This window comes from Hypomesus transpacificus, chromosome 22, assembly GCF_021917145.1.
Source record: "Hypomesus transpacificus isolate Combined female chromosome 22, fHypTra1, whole genome shotgun sequence".
Taxonomy (NCBI): Eukaryota; Metazoa; Chordata; class Actinopteri; order Osmeriformes; family Osmeridae; genus Hypomesus; species Hypomesus transpacificus.
Window position 1 is genome coordinate 10598980 of NC_061081.1, and position 21386 is coordinate 10620365.

At 46.1% G+C, this 21386-nt stretch overlaps 1 long non-coding RNA gene across 1 annotated transcript; it reads right to left on the minus strand.

Annotated features, from left to right (window-relative positions):
- Positions 1-643: 643 nt before the first annotated feature.
- LOC124483936 lies at positions 644-20572 on the minus strand. The gene is made up of 3 exons (XR_006957929.1): positions 20143-20572; positions 12009-12087; positions 644-799 (listed from the first exon to the last, which is right to left on the minus strand). It is a non-coding gene; the product is annotated as an uncharacterized LOC124483936 (long non-coding RNA).
- Positions 20573-21386: the final 814 nt, after the last annotated feature.

Genomic DNA, 21386 nt, shown 5'->3' on the forward strand with positions numbered 1-21386 from the left:
TGTATGTCCGTATGCTTGTGTGTGTTTTATCTGTGTGTATACAGTCTGTGAGTGACAACAGACCTTAATAGGATTAAGTGGAAGTGGGCCAGCGCACCCTGCCGAAACCTTCAAAGCCCATCATGGAGAGAAGACGGCAGAAACACGGGACTTCCCGCAGAGTGCAAAGTCTAGGCAGACTGTGAGCGGGTGGGTGTTCATATACGTCTAGAATGCATGGATACAGACTATCAAAGTAAACCAAGTGTTTACTTTAAAGTGCATGTGCAACGTTTTCAGCAAAACAGTCTGTCAGCTTTTATGTGTAAGCGCAGGGCAACAGAGTCTTTCAAAGTGAGTTGAAAGTTTGTTTCTCTCCAGATGGATCATATGTATATTCTGTATGTGTAGCTTTTAAAAGAAGTTTACTTGTAGTGTGCGCGTGTTTGTTCTTTGACTGTGTGTGTGTGTGTTCTTACCCAGGGAACACTGACGATGGCTTAGGCCGAAACGCGTCTGTTTGTTAAAAACTGGTCTAAAGAAGCAATGAGACAAGCCTGAGAGTGCGTTTTTTTCTACTTTAAGTTAACAGTCTTTTTTACTCACACCCCAAAACGCTTTTATTTTGGTAGGAGAGTGCGCCTATCTTTACACTTACCCAGGGTGAGCAAAGAGAACAGTGTGCTGAGGAAGAGCAGGCGTGTGGTCCACATGACCTCGGAGGTTGACCTGGAAGTAGTTGTGGTCCTTCCTGTTGAGCCCAGACGACCACGGAGGGGGCTACTCCGCTCACAGCTCAACGCTCCTGACACCATAGATTCTACACAGAAACAGAGAGAGAGAGAGAGAGAGAGAGAGAAAGAGAGAGAGAGAGAAAGAGAGAAAGAGAGAAAGAGAGAAAGAGAGAAAGAGAGAGAAAGAGAGAAAGAGAGAAAGAGAGATTCACATTTTAGCAAAGCAAGGCCAGAGTTTGTGTGTGCAGTGCAGAAAGTTCACTTGCTATTCCATGCCGGTGTCACGCTGTAAAATGTATTGATGTCCCACAGTAATTGTTCATTTCATGGTCTATCACCGATAAACAATTAATTTGGAGACGAAGCAATGGAAAGTGTAACTGCAACTGGGCAGATGGATATTCATTTCTACAGAGTGGCATGGCCAGGGTGTCATGGGCATTTTTTCTTCACAATTTATTCATTCATTTTCATCCATTCTTAGATGCATCTTTAGTGTTGTGTGAAGCTAAATGAGAATTCAGAAAGCAATCCTTACCACCCTGAACTGCTGCACGGAATAGCTTGGAGAACAATAATTTCATGCATTCAATGAAACCCGCCTAACCCATAATTATGCATTATCACCATTAACAAATAACTTCATTCCACTCCTACAAACCACTTTTTAAAAACCTGAACTACAGCCTTGTGAGAAGAGTAAACTTTAACATAACCACATTTACATAATTGTACATTATATTACATAAATGGCATTGTATTACATTAATAAACTTCTAAACATCATTGGATAACGTGCAGGACTGACTGTGGTGCCAGAGTGTCTCTGATTGAACCCCAGTTCATATTTCAGGCTGAGAGTTGTACACAAGCTGGTCCCACTGTGTTAGTCATGCTCTGGAGAACACCCCAGTAGACAACCATCCCTGCTGAACAGCCCTCTGGGGAGGGCTGTTGTTGTTGAGAGAGAGAGTGTGTGTGTGTGTGTGTATGTGGGGGAGAGAGAGAAGAGAGAGAGAGATGGAGAGAGATGAAGAGGTGGAAAGGGCGAGCGAGAGAAATAGCCAAAACACAGAGGAAGAGAGAGGGAGAGGAATAAATAGAAGAAAAGAGAGAGAGACAGAGAGAGATGGAGAGATGAGCGAGAGGAATAAAGAACAAGAGAGAAAAAGAGGAGAGGGAACCAGGGACAAGCAAACAGGTCCATAGGAAATCCATCAGCTGTAATAGAGACTATTGATCCTGGGGTGACTGCAGCGTTTTGTTCTCAGCAGACTGTAATACCTGCTCATCTAAACCTTGTCACGCTGGGATAAGGAATGACACACACACATCTGGGGCCTCCCTGACAGCCAGAGGCAGAGATAGTATAGAGGCCACGACACAGCTGGAGTGCAGCAGCAGTACATGACCTTGTGTGAAATTAAATTATACAAAACATATTTGACATAGATATGGTTTGACCTATACAATAAGAACCTTTATGGTCAATATAAGTGTATTTCATCTGACAGAAAGCTGCTTTCTGAACAATGATTAAGTATGAATGAATCTAAACCACATTTTAGAATTTAAAACTTACTAGGCACTCCAACGCAGTTAAGGTTAAAGTTATGAATAAATGAAATCTGTCAAAGTATTACAAATATTTACCAGTAAACACAAAACATTAAACAAAAGTTAGGATAACCCTGGTTGACTTCCTGCTGTGATGACATCACCAAAGTGGCTGGAAACACAATAGTTGTTTGCTCTATTGCCCCTAACCCCCAAAACTTGAACACTTCACTTTTGATTGATTGCTCCTTAACTCAATTGAACACGAGCCATCTGACCAGCTGTCTGACTATAGAGAGAGGCTGGGCGTTATGGAGGGTGTGTGTGCGTGTGTGTGTGTGGGGGGGGGGGGGGCATATGGTGGAACATCACCAGTCAAAGCTTACCCGTGATTCCAAAGAGGTTCCAGAAAACCATATGTTCTGCGACTGATGCATAATTGACCGTATCTGTGCCACTTCAGTCACGATGCAAAGACCCGTGCCTCAGCCCATGGTCTACCAGTGAGAAACCAAAGCACCCATTGTTCCAGTCTATTCATAATTCACATCCATCCATCCATATGTTTCAGCGAGGGATGGAGGTAGGTGGGGGGAGGGGGGGCGGGGGGGGGGTTGCCCGGGTGGTAGGGATGGCTGTTGGCTTTTAAGGTGCAGTGACCTTAATCTACATATTTATGTCTTGATTGCTGGTCTTTACAATAATTGTGATTACAGTAACAGGCGGCAATGTGGTAATCTGGCTCATTTCTAATTCATGCTGTTCTTGGTTTACAAGTTTGGGTCTTGTACTGTGGCAATGCCACAAGCTCTGCAGTAACCTCAAGGGTATAAAATATATATCTATATCAAGCTTACAACTGCAATACATACACACTAGAACCGTACTGTACCTAGCCCTAATGCATTTATCTACTTTCATAATTTGTCTTATTTATTTTTGATTATTGGTTTCTTCAATTCCGTATTCAAGCAATTACTGTTTAAGCTATTACTGTCTTTTTAGTTTTTCTTAACATCTAGTAAAAACTCCAAAACAAATCATTCTGACACACTGTGTAAGGTTCCTAAAGACTGTACACATATGACCTATATGTTTTGGAAGGTAGGTAGTATCTTCTACAGGGACTACATGTGCTTACAGACCCAATCTCTGGCCTAATTATGTGTGTGCGTGTGTATGTGTGTATGTGTATGTGTGTGTCTGCTAACGAGAGGGCTGCCTGTCATCGCATTCCTCATTCAGGGATTCTCTCCATTACTAATGAGTGCTGACCGGACTAGGCTACGCTGTCAACCGCCATACACACACACACACACAGTAGCCCAAAAAATGCAGTATGGACACATTTGAGGCTTGCAGCCTTTAGGCTAGTGGAGCGGGGCATCTGGTGTCCTAGTGACAAGCTCAGTGTGTGTATGTGTGTATGTGTGTGCATGTGTGCGTGTGTGTCCATGGGGGACCACTCTGGTGGTCTGTTTTTCAAAGGCACTCCAGTTACGGATGTCAGCTTGATTTGAAGTTGAAAAGGAAATAAAAAACAGAGAGAAAAATGTTGGTTCATTTTGTAGGAGCGCATTACTAACTAAGCATGACACACACACACACACACAGCCCAGGATGCACTGTGGCTTTATGGTCCTAGCTGTTACTGGTAATGACCAGTGTGTTGGTGTATGTGTGTGTAAATGTGTGAGGTGTGTGTGTGTGTGTGTCCTTTGAGTTGAGAGGTGTTACCAACATACACAGTAGTGGAATAGTCAAAGGAGTGCTGATTAGAATCTATTCACACACAGACATACAAAGACACTCACACAGTTGAATTAGGGGGAAGATTTGACGAAGTGCTGCTATAGTAATGGGTAATCAGCATAGGAGTGGGTGAGAATCCGGTCTGTGCCCTTTCTAATGACAGACACACACACACGTACACACACGCACACACACATTCTTATTCACAGATTAGTAAGAGAAAAATCATGATTAGGAACCAAAGTCCAAAGTCGAACTTTCTGACAAAAAGTAGGCAAGAACTACTCAGAAAAGAGGCATTAGTCATCCCTGGCCAAGCAGGTTAAAGTGACCCTACAGCAGTGTGAAGCCCTCATGCTACAGAAACATGGACCGCCTTGCCTTGTCCCCCCCAACATGTGGTGTTGTTGTTGCATGTGGTGGAGTGGTGGGGAGGTGGAGGGGGGGGGGGAGGGGGGCAGGCACACCAGCTCCCTCCACCCTCATTAAAATCACAGTCAGCAATCAGTGAACGGGGCACTTCCCTCGCCCCCTCCTCCCCTGTCACCCCATAGAACCCTTATGAAGGGCGACAGAGAGGCCACTCCTGTCTGTCTGCAGAGTCTGTGTCGTATCAAACCAGACAGAGACAGTATAGACGACTCCCACTGGCTGCATGAGGCTAGGGGGCTTGGTGTGTGTGTTTGTGTGTGTGTGGGGGGGGGGGATTGAGTGTGTGTGTTTGACTGTTTGAGTGTGTGTGTGTGTGTGTGTTGTGTGTGGTTGTGTTTGTGACAGACAGAGAGTGTGTTGTGTGTGTTATGTGAGTGAATGTTTGAGCATGTGTGTAAGAGAGAGAAAGTGTGTGTTGTATGTATTATGTGTGTGTTTGAGTTTGTGTGTGTATGTGTGTATGTGTGTGTGTGTGTGTAAGAGAGAGAGAGAATGTGTGTTTGTTTGTGTGTGAGTGTGTGTGTGTCTCGGAAGCTGGGTATGCAGTCTTGTCAACTTGCCCTGAAGAGGACAGCCTCCCTGGAAGTCTGTTCCAAAATCCTGGGTGTGTTCCAGGCAGGGCCCGGGAGAGCAGCCTTAAAGGTATAGGTCACCCTCAAATCAAAGTCAGACACTTCTCAATGTGCTTTCAATCTGACTAACTAACACTAAAACAAATGGGACACCATGTGGTGGCTTATACAGCTATCTTTAAAAGAATGGGTTATTTTATTGTCAGATGCACGGAACAACACAGGGTCAGACTGCGCACTGAAATTCATAGGACAGAACAACGCAAAGCAACCTGGCATAACATAACATAAAAGTACAAAGAACATAGATTACATTTATGATAAGCTAAAATATAGTGAACCTCCTAAAATACAAAAAATATACAATATTCAATACAGTATACTAAACCTCTAATACACATAATAGCCTATACTAACCTTATAAACCTATACTAACCTAAGACAGGTCAGTCAGGGTGCAGTGCCTGATCACAAAAGTAAATACTTTTGTGATCTACTTTTGTGATCTGGCAGGGGTCGTGTCTGGGAGTGTATCCTGCTGCGTGGAAGGATGCCACACTCGAGTGATCCATGACACTTAGTGCAGATCAACATGGCGGTGAATGTGTTTGTATCAATTTAGCGCTAAGCGCTTGTCCAAACAAGTGCACACTCGACACTGCACATCCTTGGGTAATACACCTGCAATGTTTAAGCTAATTGAGCCACAGAGACACACAAAGATTCCTTTCTTTGTATAGGTAGATGCTGGTGTCTTGAAGCCTGAATGTTGGGCATGACAATTCAATTCACACACGATCCTCAGAAAACAGACTTAACTGATTTACAATCTTAAATTCACAACAAAAGGCATGGCTGACGTAGGCCTCATCTTTAACAGTCTGAAAACGTTCAAAAGTCTCGAACTTTTCCGTTCCGAGTTTTAGTCATCAAGGAGCTCTGGAGTCATTTGAAGACCTCCTGCTCCCATTGCAGAAGGACCTCAGTTTGGTCTGGATTACTGGTTTCCGCCTGACAGACTCTGTATAATGTTTGGTGCTCCCAGTTTCCCGGATTTGTGGCCTCCTCCTTCTCCTCCAGCTACCCCACTCTATCACACCGTCACAAAACCCCTCTCGCGTCTGTATATCACGATGTTCCAACGCCATGGCTCTGCCCTGCGGACACGTAGGGCTCGGCTCTGAACTTCCCAATGCTCCGATCTAATCTACTTTGTCTGCACTCCTACCCGCCGGAGAGTACATGAGCTCAGAGGAGACAGGGAGTAGGGGAGGACGAGATGAGACGGCGGGGGGTGGGGAGGGGTGGAGAGAGGAGGGAGGGAGAGAGGAGGGTAAAACGAGGGAAAAGGGTAGAGGGCAGAAGGGAGACATCGATGAAGAGAGAAGAGGAAGGGATGGAGATGAGGTGAGGGAGAGAGGGACTGGGACAGGGGGGGGATGAGGGAAGACAAGAGAAAAAGAGAGGGAAAAAGAGAAAGAGAGAGAGAGAGAGGGCGAAAGCTGAGGATGGGAGAGGAGCAAAGAGGAGAGGAAAGGCGGGGAAGAGCCACCGCCAGCGTAGACGAGGGAGGACGTCAAACTCAGTAACTGCCTATTAAAGTGATCGGTAATCTATCTTCAACCTCTAGCCCCCGGCGCAGACAGGCTCAGGTGAGCTCTGCGGAACCTTCCAGAAGTGACTGTAGGATTCATCTGACACCTGGGGAGGAGGAAGATTAGCTGAAGTCACAAGCGATACTGAGAACAATCAGTATTGGTGTACAGTTCAGTTTAGACTGCTGCGTTGGGTTGCGAGTGCAGATTCCCAGGCAGGGTGAATGGATGAAAAGAGAGAGGTGTGACGCTTCATACACTCATCCCATGTGACATCCATCTAAAGCACTGCACTCTCTCTCCCTGAACACCTTGGTGAAATGCTTACACACACACACATGCAAACAGGCATACACACACACACACAAACTACTTTTCAAACCGTTGAAATGCTCACACACACACACACACGCACACACACACACCCACACAAACACACACACACTCCTTTTCAAACTGCTCCCAAGCCATAACAGGACGGGTAAACAGTAGAAAAGTGCCTTTGATACGATCAGTTATGTCAACAGTGGGTCTTGAAATACACAGAACGTGGCTACAAACGATTGGGCTGTTGTTCCCTCTTTTCCACTCTCTCTCTTTCTCCCTCGCTCTCCATCGCTTCCTCTGCTCTCCCATTCTTTCTTTCCCTTTCTCCTCTGTCTGCTGGGCCGTAAACCCAGTACTGTCACAACAGATCGGTCATAGTGGGAGCCAGAGGGAGAGAGAGACAGAGAGGGGGTAGGAAAATATATATATATATATACTGTATAGAGAGAAGAGAGAGAAAAATAGAGAAAAAAGTGTGAGAGAGAAAAGAGAATGAGAGAGAGAGGGAGAGATGAGAGAAAGAAAGAGGGAGAGATTCAGAGAGAAGAGATGGAGTACAGTTAGGGCAGTTGAGGTTGGAGGACAGCAGCCATCAGCAGTCCACCAGAGCAGACTGGAAGCTTCTAGCGTTCCTGCTGATGAAGGCCAGGACCATACAGGATGGCGTGATGGCCTACTTTACTGCAGATCAAGTACATGTACATCTGGCTGTGCTGGAACGCCTGCAGTTAAACACTAAAACTATACTTGTGTTCCTTTCCCCTCCGCTGGCTTTTCCCTTCATTCTATTGGACAACACATTTTCTCTACGCGTCTTCTGCTCTTTTATTGTTTCCCACTTCATTACGAACAGGTTTTTTTTTTGGGTGTTCATTCCGACACTGGGTGGTGCCTATACAAACAGATGTCAAAGACAGATTCCGCTTTTGAGTTTGTCTGCAAAAACAATGACGCTCGTTCCAAGAAACGCACAAAATCCAATTTAAGAGCTTCACAACTAGATTCCAACATCTCCCGTTCCAGCGGGAAAACAAGATTTCTGACGTTTCACCCTTCCTTCATCGCAGCAAATAAGGCGTTGCTTTCTCTGGGACCCAAAATGTAATTTTGCAGTGTCTCGCTGTTCCGGCCCTTATTTCTACAGCATTACAGCGAAGCGCAGCATGTATATGACTAATGAAATATTTAATCAGAGGAGGGCCTTCTGGGGCGGCTTTTGGGGCCTTGTTGGCATATTAAAAATACATGGGCGCCAGATGTATGGAGACACACTATAGAGGGGATGAGCCTGCATGGAATATAGTGGGGGACTGAGTTTCAATGGAGTGGAGAGACGTGTACAGATTTCTCAAACAGAGAAAGCTCCAGGAGAGAGCGGAGGCCGGAGCATGGCAGAGACACGGGGTCGACTGGAGTGCTCTGCATCCTCGGCAGTTGAAAGTTTGTTTCCTGTAGAGGTAGTACTGTGATAGTCAGTAGTGACTCGGAACTGAGTGTGCCCCTATCCTTTAGATGAGTCGATTCAGACTGCATGCTCCTCTATCTAGATGAGTCGATTCAGACTGAGTGTTCCCCTATCCTCTAGATGAGTCGACTCAGAACTGAGTGTTCCCCTATCCTTTAGTCTAGATGAGTCGATTCCTGATGATGTCAGTTTTCAGGCGCCCCGGTGGCTCACCAGATAGGTGCTCACATCACATAGACTAAGGCCTTATCGCAGTGGCATGGGTTTCAATCCAGCCCAGGCCCTTTGCTGCATGCCATCCCCCCGCCCCCCCCCCCCCCCCCCCCCCCCCCCTCTCTCTCCTACATTACACTGTCACTATAAAAATAACAAAGACAGAAATACCCTCCAAAAATATATATCTCGAAAAAATAATTAAAAGTTTGATCAGTTTTCAGGCATGTTGGGGGGGGGGGGAGGATGAGGTTCCGCCTGTGCCTCAGTGTCCAATGAGGGGGAACGGGGGAACGGTGATGTAACAGTACGCGAGCGTGAGGTGATTTGGCGGAGGATCGATGGAGACGACGACGGCAAACACGGTGCTAAATGTCATCTGTGGTGATTGCGCTGCGGAGGGAGGCCTCGGGGAGGGGCCGGGGGAGCCGAATCAATATCCAAATCATTTTCTATTCAAATCACGGCGGCGAGGTCGGGCTCCTACGGCAGCTTCATAGCCCTGGTGTATTGACGTCCTCCTATCTGGGAAATAATATCTCTGACGGATGCATAAATATTGTAATTTATGATATTGGATGTGTCACAAACGGGCACACGCACACATACAGAGATAATCACTGACACATTCACACCCATCCTGTGCACACACAGGGTGGAGTAGATCTATAGGACATCTCTTTAGATATACACAGAAACAGTGTGCGCATGTGTTTGTACTTCTAAAGAGGTAATATTTTGCAAGGTTTTATTTGGAGCAGTCAAGGCTTACTCAGTGGTAGAATGCAGCTGTATTATTAGCCACATTAGCAGCCAAAAGCTTTGTAATAATACGATAATTGCCATAACTTGTTTTGTTTCATGGAGACTCTTCATCGCAAATAGGCAGATAATTCTTCCTGGAATACAGCAGCCCCAAATAGCTACCTAACTCCAAGTTGTTGACAAAGACCATCTCCCTAGGGTGAGTGAGTATGAGCGTGTGTGCCCGAGTGTGTATGCCTGTGTGTGCCCATGCATGTCCATGTCTGATGTTTGTTTGTGTGGGTGCACTTCTGTGTGTGTGTGTGTGTGTGTGCGTACGTGTGTGAGTGTGTGAGAGAGAATTCCTATGAGTGCTATGTGTGTGTGTGTGTTTCCTGGTCCCCTGGCTTGGTCCTTAGGGTGGATCCACAGGAGTCAGCCCTCTGTGCAAGCTTTGGTTTGCAGGAGACCGACTGACATGTAGACACACAGCACACTAACATCAGTCCACAGGAACCATGCTGTTCCACATACTATTACCGTGGTCATTCCCTCCACAGTCCACGAGCTGTGTTCGTCTCAGCATGATCTGCATCCTCTAGTGTTACACAGGCATCTGGTCCACACCCAACATGTGTGCATGCATGTGTGTGCGTTTGTGTATGTGTGTGCGTGTGTGTATGTGAATAAGTGTGTGTATGTGTGTGCGTGTGTGTGAGCATGTGTGTGAGTGACGTAAGCCAGTATCTACCCAGTATCAGCAGATGAGGCACTGCAATTAGACTCTCTGCCTTCCTCCCTCTTGTAAAAACACACGCACAAACTGCCAACCTCCTCCTTGTCTCCAGAACAATCTGAATCAGTTGTCAGGGTCAGATCTATGACAGTGTTGACTGGCAAAGTCCTCAATATGCTTCCATTGTATCAGCACAAAGGACCCTCAACACAAGGCAAAGGGCACCACTGAAGACAATAAGCCTGCGTGCGTGTGTGTGTGTGTTTAGACAGTGGTAAGTGATATGGATCTTATGACATACTCTGTTCTCTCATTAACCGTTTGGAAATCGAGCTTGAACCAAAGAGGGAAACACCTGTTTGATAGAGGGCCGCAAAAACACCTGCCTTTGAGGAGAAACACATCTCCCTTTCCTGTTGTTGCATGTCATCAATCTGTGGTTGTTTTGGGGGGTAGAAAGACTTAACAGAACTGATATCACAGAGTTATATTCACATACATGCTCCAACACACACACATGTACACACAACCCACACAAACAACCACAAACTCTTCCCTTAGTCACATTCACAGCCAAACTAGACCCAATCAATAGAACACCAAATCAGACATGCAAACATTACAACAGAGCCTGCATGCTTCCAGTTATACAGATCACACACCATATGTCAAACAAGTCAGATGGCCAGGAGTCTCCGAGCACCAACGAGGAAATATGAAGGCCTACCTGTCAGCCCCCCCAACACACACACACACACACACCCCAGTCAATACATTCAATATGCAATTCATCAGCCTGGCTCTTTGTGGACGTTTTTTCTAATTGAAGAGTGACCTCGTAAATTCCTACTGGTTTAATAGCACACGCTGGGGCGGTGAAAAGAGGATGAATACAAGTTTGGAATGAGGTAGTCTTACTGGCCTCGCCCCTGCCTGCTGTATCCCTCCCTGGCTGGTCAGAAGAGCTTGACCTGTCCTAAACGAGCTCTCTGAAGGGGTCTTCCACTCAAGTTCAGGTTCTGTTTACATGTTTTCATTTAGTAGACGCTTTTTTTCCAAAGCGACTTACAAGAAACAGCTTTACAAAAAGACAAAGAGCTTTACAAAACTGTTCTTCAATAGCTTCACAGTACCATTACAATCAAAGTGTTAATTTAACACCAGGAGTCTTCATACAGGTCCATCTCATGAGAGTGGACCTAGAAAAACACTCAACGACTCAAATTAACACTTGTGGTATTAATTTAACACTGTTAAATGACGGTTTTCTATTCTGCTCCGTTCTATTTAGTTCTATCCTATTCTATTCCACTGTGTATTATTTTGCACGGTTCTACAGTGTTTTTCATCTGAAGATCAATGGGTCGTATTTGACTGGGTGAGCCGTTGCAGTGAACACATCTGCTCGGCCAATTAGGGCACAATTTCTGTCGCGGCACAGATGGAATTCTCGGATCTCTTGGGGACGGTGGGAGTGACGGTCTGAATCTAAAAGCCGAGCACAGTCCTGTTCTTTCCATCACTGCTATTCTCTCTCTCCCCTGAACGTTTACACTGCACCACAAAGTGTACAGTGCACGACAAAGACATTGGCCTTTTTTCCCAGATTCGCTAAGAAGCTCTTAACGCTAAGATCTTCTTAAGAACGTTCTAAGAGCATTCTAGAGCGGTCCTAGAACGTTCTTAAGACGCTCTTAGCGTTAAGAGCTTCTTAACAAATCTCTGAAACCTGGCCATTTTGTGTGTGCGTGAACAGTATGTATTTTCAAAAGTATGAGAACTTGTTCTCAAGTAGCCTACCTGGCTAAATAAAGGTGAAATAAAAATAAAAAAACTTTCAGATGATTACATACAGTTCACATCATATATAAACACAGACACACTCAGAGAAGGCAGTCCTACCTGATATGCGTATCTGCCTAGTCAAATGCACAGCAAGACCCAGGGTATCACATGTCAGTGCCAATGGAACACCTTAGTCCTGAGAGAGAGAGAGAGAGAGAGAGAGAGAGAGAGAGAGAGAGAGAGAGAGAGAGAGAGAGAGAGAGAGAGAGAGAGGGAGAGAGAGAGGGAGAGAGAGAGAGGGGGGGGGGTAGGGGGAGAGAGAGAGTGAGGAAAACGGATAAATTTTTATTGTTAGAGTACAGACATATATGACAATAGAATCCCTGATGATGTTTAAAGAACAGTGCTGAGTGAGAAACACAGACACCATGTTTGTATTGAGATAAAACAACATAGCTCATGAGTGGCAGGCAACAGTCGTCCATCCAACACTAGTCAGTCAGGCGAAAGCCTTCTCAACCACAATCACCTGTTGTATTAAAAGCGATGGGTGTATGTGCGTGTGTGTGTGCATGTGTGTGTGTTCTCTCATAATGACCTGCTAAGTGCTTGTGTTTAGTGGCACCTCTGGCAGTAACAGTTTAATGCATCCTTACTCTCCATCTCTACTGCTCTCCAGCTCTCGGGAACCTCCAATGACTGATTAACTTTTCCCCGAAAAGAAAACAAACAAAAAATTCTCAAAGAGCTTTTTTATCTTCAGTGGACGCTGTCTAGAATGATCACTTACCCTGCCATACCTCTTCAAGTACTCTCTGAAGAAGGCAAACCAGTCAAAAGAACCCCCCCCCCTCTCTCTCTCTCTCTCTCCTCCCTCCTTCATCACTCTCCTTCCCCCACCTGCATCCCTCCCTCCCTCTCCCCCCCCCCTCTCTCTCTCTCTCTCTCTCTCTCTCTCTCCCCCTCCCTCTCCCTCCTCTCTCTATCCCTCCCACTCTAACCACCGTCGTGTAAGGGGTTGTCCTCCCTGAGGTTCAGTCTCAGAGCCAGCCCGGACAGACAGAAGTTTGGCTGTGGTTCAGTGAGGTGAGGTGGTGGACTATGTTGAGCTGCCAATGCAGGAGCAGGATGAGGGATCAGGTTAATAGACTGGCCCTGAGCTAATCTAGCCACGACTGCATGCCGATGAAAGCCAGCCCTGTTTGTAAACACGCACAAGCACACACATACACACATACACACACACAAACGCACACAGAAAAACAAGTACATTCCACACCATCATACAGTTTTTTTTCTCTTTACTGTAATATACATTCTGTCGTCTTTTTAGCCAGCTCCTTCTCAAATAAACACACACACACACAGATACAGCACTGACCCTCTGTGGGGCTCTTAGGCAGGGTTGTGCAGTAATTGGGTCTATTAAGCAGTACAGGGGGCCGTGAGCAATGTCTCTATGCTTGGGTGGGCAGAGACTCCAACAAAAGATAGATACACAGTGAGTGGGTTGTGAAGGTGTGTGTGTGTGTGTGTGCAGATTACACTGCAGCAGAATAGCCAGAGGCGGTGGACCGTAGGGTGGGAATGAGCCAAAGCACTAAGCTGCCCACCAATAGGCTACCTTAGCTCATGTCTGTCTCTCTCAGAAAAACGTCATCCATAATTCACACGGGGCCAGCATGGAGGGATCAATGAAGAAGGAAAGAGGAGGAGGAGGAGGAGGAAAGGAAGCCATGGCTTGAGCATATGTGTGTGTGTGTGTGTGTGTGTGTGTGTGTGAGGGCACAGCCAATATTGGATGAGTGCCAAGTCTCTATTCTGTATACATCAGATGAATTGGGGTGGATGATTTTCACACAGTGTAATAGTGGTGTTTTTATAGAGAGGCGGCCATATTGGGATTCCTGGCTGAACCACAAGTTAAAGCTCAAAGCCATGTGATGACTCTGTGGTGTTCTTTCATGGTTCGTCTTGTTTTGTAATCTGTAATTACAGTTTTGACAACACGTTACCTCACTGAACATGAGAGCAAGTCTTGTTGGCTATTGTTGACAGCTTTTAAAGGGTGGGATACCCTAAAGTTCATATTTCTTTTACCACAACACATAGCCTATACACACACACACACACATTCACACACTCACACCCCTCAGGCTGTGACAGATTCAATAAAAGCATGGAGAATATGGAGCAATCGTGTGCGTGGTTTACCCAGGCGTAAAATTAAAGACTCATGTATTGGTCCAAAGCATAAATCTTACTGTGGAAGAAAGAGCTAGAGAAAGAAAGTGTGAGAGAGAGAGAGAGAGAGAGAGAGAGAGAGAGAGAGAGAGAGAGAGAGAGAGAGAGAGAGAGAGAGAGAGAGAGAGAGAAAAAGAGAGAGACAAAGAGAGAGTAAGAGAGACAGAGAGACAGAGAGAGATAGAACAGGGGGGAAGGGAATTCTGTGAAGTGGAAGCTTGGATGAAATTAAACGAGCATTGTCCGTCCACTGTGATGCTGTGGACTGGACATAAGTTTGTTTCAACAAACAGCTATGCAGTGCTACTACACACTCTAATACACACACACACAGACACAGTCAGTGGAGTACTCTCTCTCTTCCTAAAAACCTAACACCCCCACTCATACTAGAGTACACACACACACGTCTCTCTGCAGTAACAGTAACAGTAAAAGCCCTCAGCTTTGCCCTCTCACTCCCAGGTTGACAGTCATGATGGATGCCAGCCCATCTATCACACAACAGGGAACCGAGAGGAAGGAATGAAAGTGTTTTCAACACACACACATACAAACACACACAGAACTGAGAGAGGTTGAATGAGTACACACAACATACTGTAACACATCATAACACATGGGTGCAAGCGAACAGCCGGCACACACATACACACACAAATCAGAAAGCAAAATGTGATTGTGTGAAAATCCATCTTGTATGCATTCTTAATATTAAGGAAAAAAAGTGGATTTCAATGCTGTGTGTGTGTGCGTGTGTGTGTGTGCGTGCATGTGTGTGTGTGTGTGTGCATATGTGTGTGTTTGTGCATGTGTGTGTGTGCATGTGTGTGTGTGTGCGTTGGCAGAAACCAGATGGAGTAAACAACAGAGCATCTGATACACTTCAAGTCAGCAAAGTAAGCAAAAAACTTCAGAGGAGGACTGTGATAATGGTGTTACAGAAATAACATGTGCAATTTCTTCCCACACACACACACACACAAGCTAAAAGGAGTGCTTCTAAAATCAGTCTTATCAGTTAGCCCAAAAAACACAGACCATCCTTGATTTTTTCTTCTTCTTTCTTTCTGTCACATGGCAGTCCATTTTTACAGCCTGATATCGCCAGGATCAAGCTCAGAAGAATTCCCCCTCTCATTGTTTCATGGCTGGTTTGTGCACTGCCCCATTGAATCACCATCACACATACAATGCCATGTTGAACCCACTGCTTCCTCCATTGATAAGAGCTGCTGTGTTGTAAGTTTGCACTGAGCCATTTAGGCCCAGGGACCGGCGATGACCTCATTGTACATTGACCCATAATTCATATCTTTCTCGGGACTGTTTTGCATGACGCTGTGTGTGAATCACTTCCCTGTTCCCTTCTCTTGGAGGGACTCTGGGCTTTGATGCTGACGGCACACACAGACAAGCACCCACACACAGGAGAACGAGAGGGATGCAAAATGCTTATACAATAATGATTTATAGGACACACAACACAGCCCGGCAAACATTCAAACACAAACACAAGCGCACACAAACTTTCAAGATCAAGAAGACAAACTCACATATACACACACAAGCACACCCTATCTCACATGAACTTACACACAAACCCTGTTTAGACGGAGTGCAGCGCAATGGGAGTGTGGAAGGGGAGGAGAGGAGGGGGATGAATACCATTGTAAATGATTTCCTGCGGAGACCAAAATAATCAGAGGACCTTTTAGTGAGCTGCTTACAATCACACTGGCCTTGTGCACTGATCCTCCATTCAGCTCCCAAATTGGACTGTGTGTTAAATATGCAGCTGCAGGGAGTGTGCATCTGTCTGCGAGTGTGTGTTTGTGACTGTTTGTGTCTCAATGTTTCTGTGTGTGCCCCTGTGTGTGTGTATACCTGTGTGTGTGTGTGTGTGTGTTTGCCTGTATGTGTGTGTGTGCCAGTAAGTGTGCCTGTGTGTGTGAGTTCCAGTGTGTGCGCTTCTGTGTGTCTGCGCCCGTGCATTCTTGTGTACGTGTGTATGCGTGTGTGCTTATGCGGTTGAGTGTGTGCCTGTGAGTGTGTGTGTGTGTGTGTGTGCAGCTGTGTGTGTGCAGCTGACTGTGGGAGTGTGTTGAGCGTTGGCGGCCCTGAACCAGACAGGCAGAGGTGAAGGGCGCGGGAGAGAGCACTATGTTGATTAGAAAGACGAGTGCTTCATTACTTCCTCTTCTCTCCTTCTTGGCAGGGGGGGATGGGGACGTTGTTTGGGGGGTCTGAGGAGTGATGGCAGATGTTCTAACTTCCAAATAAGACTTAATGCAGTAAACAACTAATTACCTCGTCGGAAATTCTGTCCCAGACTACCTTATGGTTTCCCACTGCATAACAATTCAGATGCTAATGTCCTTGTTTGACTTTTTCCACTTATTTCCATTCTGTGTTTACAGGACTCTGTAGTGTTGAAAGCTTAATTATGTGTGGTTGTCACACTCCTTGGCCTTACGGTCAAGGTAAGGTTAGGGTTGGGGTCAAGGTTCACATTGAGGTCATGTTCAGTTGGCATGTGATTAAGGTTCAAGTTCAGCGCAGGACACAGGTTCTGTGGGACTACAAAATCTCCAGACCTTGAGTCAATTAGTGGAAAAACAATATTACTACACTGCACTGGAGTATACGACACCATAATACAGACTTGTAGCAGGATTTCAGAATGTAGAAAGACACCCATTATGACATGTCATTTTTTTTCAATCAATGCCCTTCTGCCACAAGGACACAACATATCCCAAAAAAGGGCAACGTCACATGCATCTCGGTAGGCTGACAAGCCCACACAGAATTCACACTCTCGCATTCTCAGACAAACCACCTCCCCAAAAAAGCGAGATAGAGAATATTAACCTCTTGGTTCTGCCGAGACGCCTCCATATTTAGAAGTGAGTGGGAGGGGGGAGCGTCTGGGTGAACTGGGTTGGGGGGCCGACAGGGCCAGCCTCGCTCCACACCCTCCTTCGTACCTCCGTGCTCATTTCCAATCAAGCAGTGGAGCTGCCATGGAGACGAGGGGGCCCGAGACCCCTCTGCAGCACGCATGAGAGGACCTGGTAATAAGGCCGGATGATATTGGGGGCGATTCACACATTAGGGAGGTGAACTGAGCTGATAACTTAAGTCTGCCAAGCCTGCATTCACATGCAGAGGACTGGGGGAGGGGGGGGGGGGGGTGTTGGGGGGGGGAGGGGGGAGGAAGTGATGAGCAGGGAACACATGACTGGGTGCTTTTTTGGGGGGTGGATCCTAGGGATGGATGAACATCAAGGCTTATTATTCCAGTATGGGAATAGAGACGTCAGGTTCAAGGAAAGGGTAGCGTTTAAGAATGAGGTGCTGGTGCTGTGGACTGTATCTACTAGGCTGCTAGAGAATGGGGGCCTGTATGACCAGAGACCACAGTTCAAACACAAGCCTACAGGCAGCCTACATGTTAAACAGTATTAGCATCTGCCTTAACGAATGCTTCCACTCAATGGAACTGGAAGGGAATTACTGGAGCACGCGGAATCTAAAAGTGTCAAATTCCCAAAACCTCGAACCTTGTCATCTGGAACAACACACTAGTCATCTGGAACAATAACCCCAACACTAACCACAGCCTAACCATTGTCTATCACCATGTCCTTGTTTCTCTTTGTTGCTGATTCCATTATACCAAGTGAAATCCCTTCTAATTTACAGACAGAGTCTAGAAGTCAGCAGAAAGGCCTGATGGCAGTTATGGCACAATGCCTCCAGTGGCCTGGGGGTCGGGGTTGGGGGTCGAGGGTGGTTGTGTGGTAGTTTGCGCCTCAGCCAGGGTCTGTGTGCTTGGCCTGAGATGCTCTCAGACACCCTTCAGAATCATCACATCTCTGCTCTGTTATGGCTCTGTAGCCTGGGGGGCTGAACAACTGCAGACTGAACTGCGCAGACCACTGAAAATAATTTGGGAGGGGCTATATACCAAGAAAAGAGAGAAGATGAAAACTCTATGAAGATAGAGTTAGATAAGATAGAGGGTATTTTAATTATTTGAGGGAGTTGAAAGGAAGACCAAGGTACACCCAAGTCTGGCAGAGAAGTAAATATTCCAATAACGTGGCACAGTGGAATAGTACCTAGCACTGCCACCTCCCAGCAAGAAGGTCATCGGTCCGATTCCTGCTCGGGGCCCAGTCGGTGTTCAGGTGGGCTATCTCCTGGGTCTGCATGGAGTTTGCATGCCCTCCCCATGCTCACTTGGCTTCCCTCCATAAAAGAACACCAATATAAAAACCTACTGAACACATTGCTCCCTGCCCATGTCCCTGGCCAGTACACTGGGTGGGCACATGCTTGGACCCTGGGCCTGCAGACGTGGCTGCCCACGGCTCCAGGCTGCCCTGGGAGGAAGGACAGCAGGATGGGACACAAGGTGGAGACTCATTTTTCCGGTAGACACTTTTGGTGTGTGTGTGTGTGTGTTCTGCCGCTCCCTGCATGCTTGTGTGTGTGTCCACACTGTATGAGATGAAGAAAGGATTTCTTCTCTCCTTCTAATATTGATATCCCCTCTGCTTATTTTCACCCAGGAAGCCTCCATCCCTGGACATTACCAGAAATCTAAAAATACTTGACAGAAGGAGAGAATACACAGGCCTGAGCCCACCTGCTCTGAAGCTCTTAAGGGAAGGGTTTTACACAGAACCACCAGATGTTGTGTCATGATGAGTCACCTTGTAACCTTTTACTGGGCACCCTGCCGTTCCCAACTGTCCTTGTGTCACCCGGACAATCACAACCCAGGGTTACAAGATGGATAATGACATCATGGAGCTTGATTGCCTTGAGAGGAAAACTGCAGTTGAAATGAGGTACAGCTTTCCCCCCAATGGGAACAATTGACTATTCAGTGCCGTGTGTGTGTGTGTGTGTGTGTGTGTGTGTGTGTGTGTGTGTGTGTGTGTGTGTGTGTGTGTGTGTGTGTGTGTGTGTGTGTGTGTGCGTGCGTGCGTGTGTGTGTGCGTGCGTGTGTGTGTGTGTGTGTGTACGTACCCACTGCCTCAGTGTTACATCTCATTATTACTGAGACAATTTCTAGTGATTAATAATCTCCTTTTATTCACTCAATGAAAAGAAAAGAGCCCAAACACATCTGTTTCCACCAAAGAAAACACACAAGTGTTGCTGTTTACATCCTAGCATTTCTTATAGTTTTCATCAGTCCGTTACTGAACATTTTCTAACCACATTATTGCATTCTGCTCATTCAAGGTCATTTGCAGACTACGTCTTACTTTGCTAACAGAAAGACAGGTCTCAATCATCCGCAGAGTGACTGACAGCGCCTGTAAAGTCCAGGCCTGCTAGATTTACGGAGACCTTTTACAATAAAGAGGCTGCTGCAGACTAGTTCAGGACAAAGTAACAACCGGAGCAAGCTGCAGCTGCCATACCAACACGCATCCCCGGACCCGCCTTGCATCCTCGGCTTGCCTGCATCATGCATGGCCACCAACCTCTTATGCTGAGGACCCGAGCTTGTCTTGACACCCACACAGAATATCACAGGTGAAAGACCCGCCATTTATGACATTAACCTTCATTATAAGAGATCATGCAGCACCGTTTGCTTGTAACAATGTCGGGAAATGTGGACGCAAAAAAATTAGCAGCGGAATGTTTGCTGCCTCTGTTGATTATTGGAGAGACAGAAGGCGTCAAGTTGGCTATAACCAACACCTCGCGCCGAGCGACGCCCATTCAGTTCGTTAAGCGAGAAAAGCGCGCCACTGCATCAGCAGTCTATTTATCCAGGACTATGTAAAATCCGTGACACCCATTAAAAACATGACATTTCTTCACTTTAAATGACAAGATTTGCCTGAAACCTTTTGGCGAGCCTCAATGGGAATCGGAGACTGCTCTCGCCTATGCAGGCCATTGGTTGGCTATATCAGTTACTGATAGTCTTAAATCTAATATATCATTAATAAGAAATGTAATGTATCCAACTCACCACATAGCCTACCTCAAGGCTTTTTTCTACGGTGAACGTTTCGTCTGCAGATCCACAAGGAAGAGTCCTTATAATAACCTTATAATAAGTGATGGTACGTGGCAGTTAATTTCTGCAAGAAAAAATATTAACTGAAAGAATGGTGATCAACCAATTTGATTCCAAGTCGGTGATGCGCTTAATTCGTCAGGCTTAATCGTCACTTCAAAAATGCAAGTGAATATTTTCGTCCGTCACCGCGTGAACGGATAGGCTCGCCGCTCACGGTTAGTCGAAGGCTCCGTGTTTAGTATCCCGATCACTGCTCAAACCACGGCAAAAGAGGGAGCCTACTGCGTCCGTCCTAATGCTCCGAATCCTGTACCGAAGGAAGACTCTCTCTCTCTCTCTCTCTCTCTCTCTCTCTCTCTCTCTCTCTCTCTCTCTCTCTCTCTCTCTCTGTCTCTCTCTCTCTCTGTCTCTCTCTGTCTCTCTCTCTCTCTCTCTCTCTCTCTCTCTCTCTCTCTCTCTCTCTCTGTCTCTCTCTGTCTCTCTCTCTCTCTCTCTCTCTCTCCGCTATGACTTCAGACGTCCAAGCACCAAAGAACCGTGACCTGTTCGCAGGAGAGTAGAGAAGGGTTGGAAATGACAAACCAATTTAGAGGTGGATGCTCGGTTGAGCTGAGTGCTGAGCAGGGCGACGCAGGCGGGCTGTGGTCCCCATTTGGGTCTGCAGAGGGAGAGTGGTGGTCCGGGAGAAAACATGGATCTGGATCAGACGCCTGACATGTGGACACGGGCTCCATCTGCTGTCAAGAAAAGCTATACCCTGTCAAATAAATAAATAAATAAATAAAGGGAGCATCCTAATTAGCATTAGGCTTTGACGTTATTATTCACTTTGAGGTCTGTTTCCTGTTTTACTGCGGTAGACAATGTCATTCATGGTCAAAGATATTCAGTCAAAACGTTCACAATAGTAGTGTCAAAATCACAATGATCCCAAATCCCACTCAAAATGATATTATTTTAAAACGAATTAAAAATCTATGTTATTGTGCTTCTGGCCATACAACTGTGGATTCCTAGCTTTGGCTGTCGTTGGCTAAGGCTATTTGGAATTAATTAAAGAACAGGTGTGTGTCTACACGCGCGACTCCAGATCAGAGAGAGCACAAATGAAGTGCGCCGTTTTCGGGTGACGATATCTGTTCATCTGGGCCAGGCTACTCTCTATTGAAAAACCGTTACATTCGATTTTTACC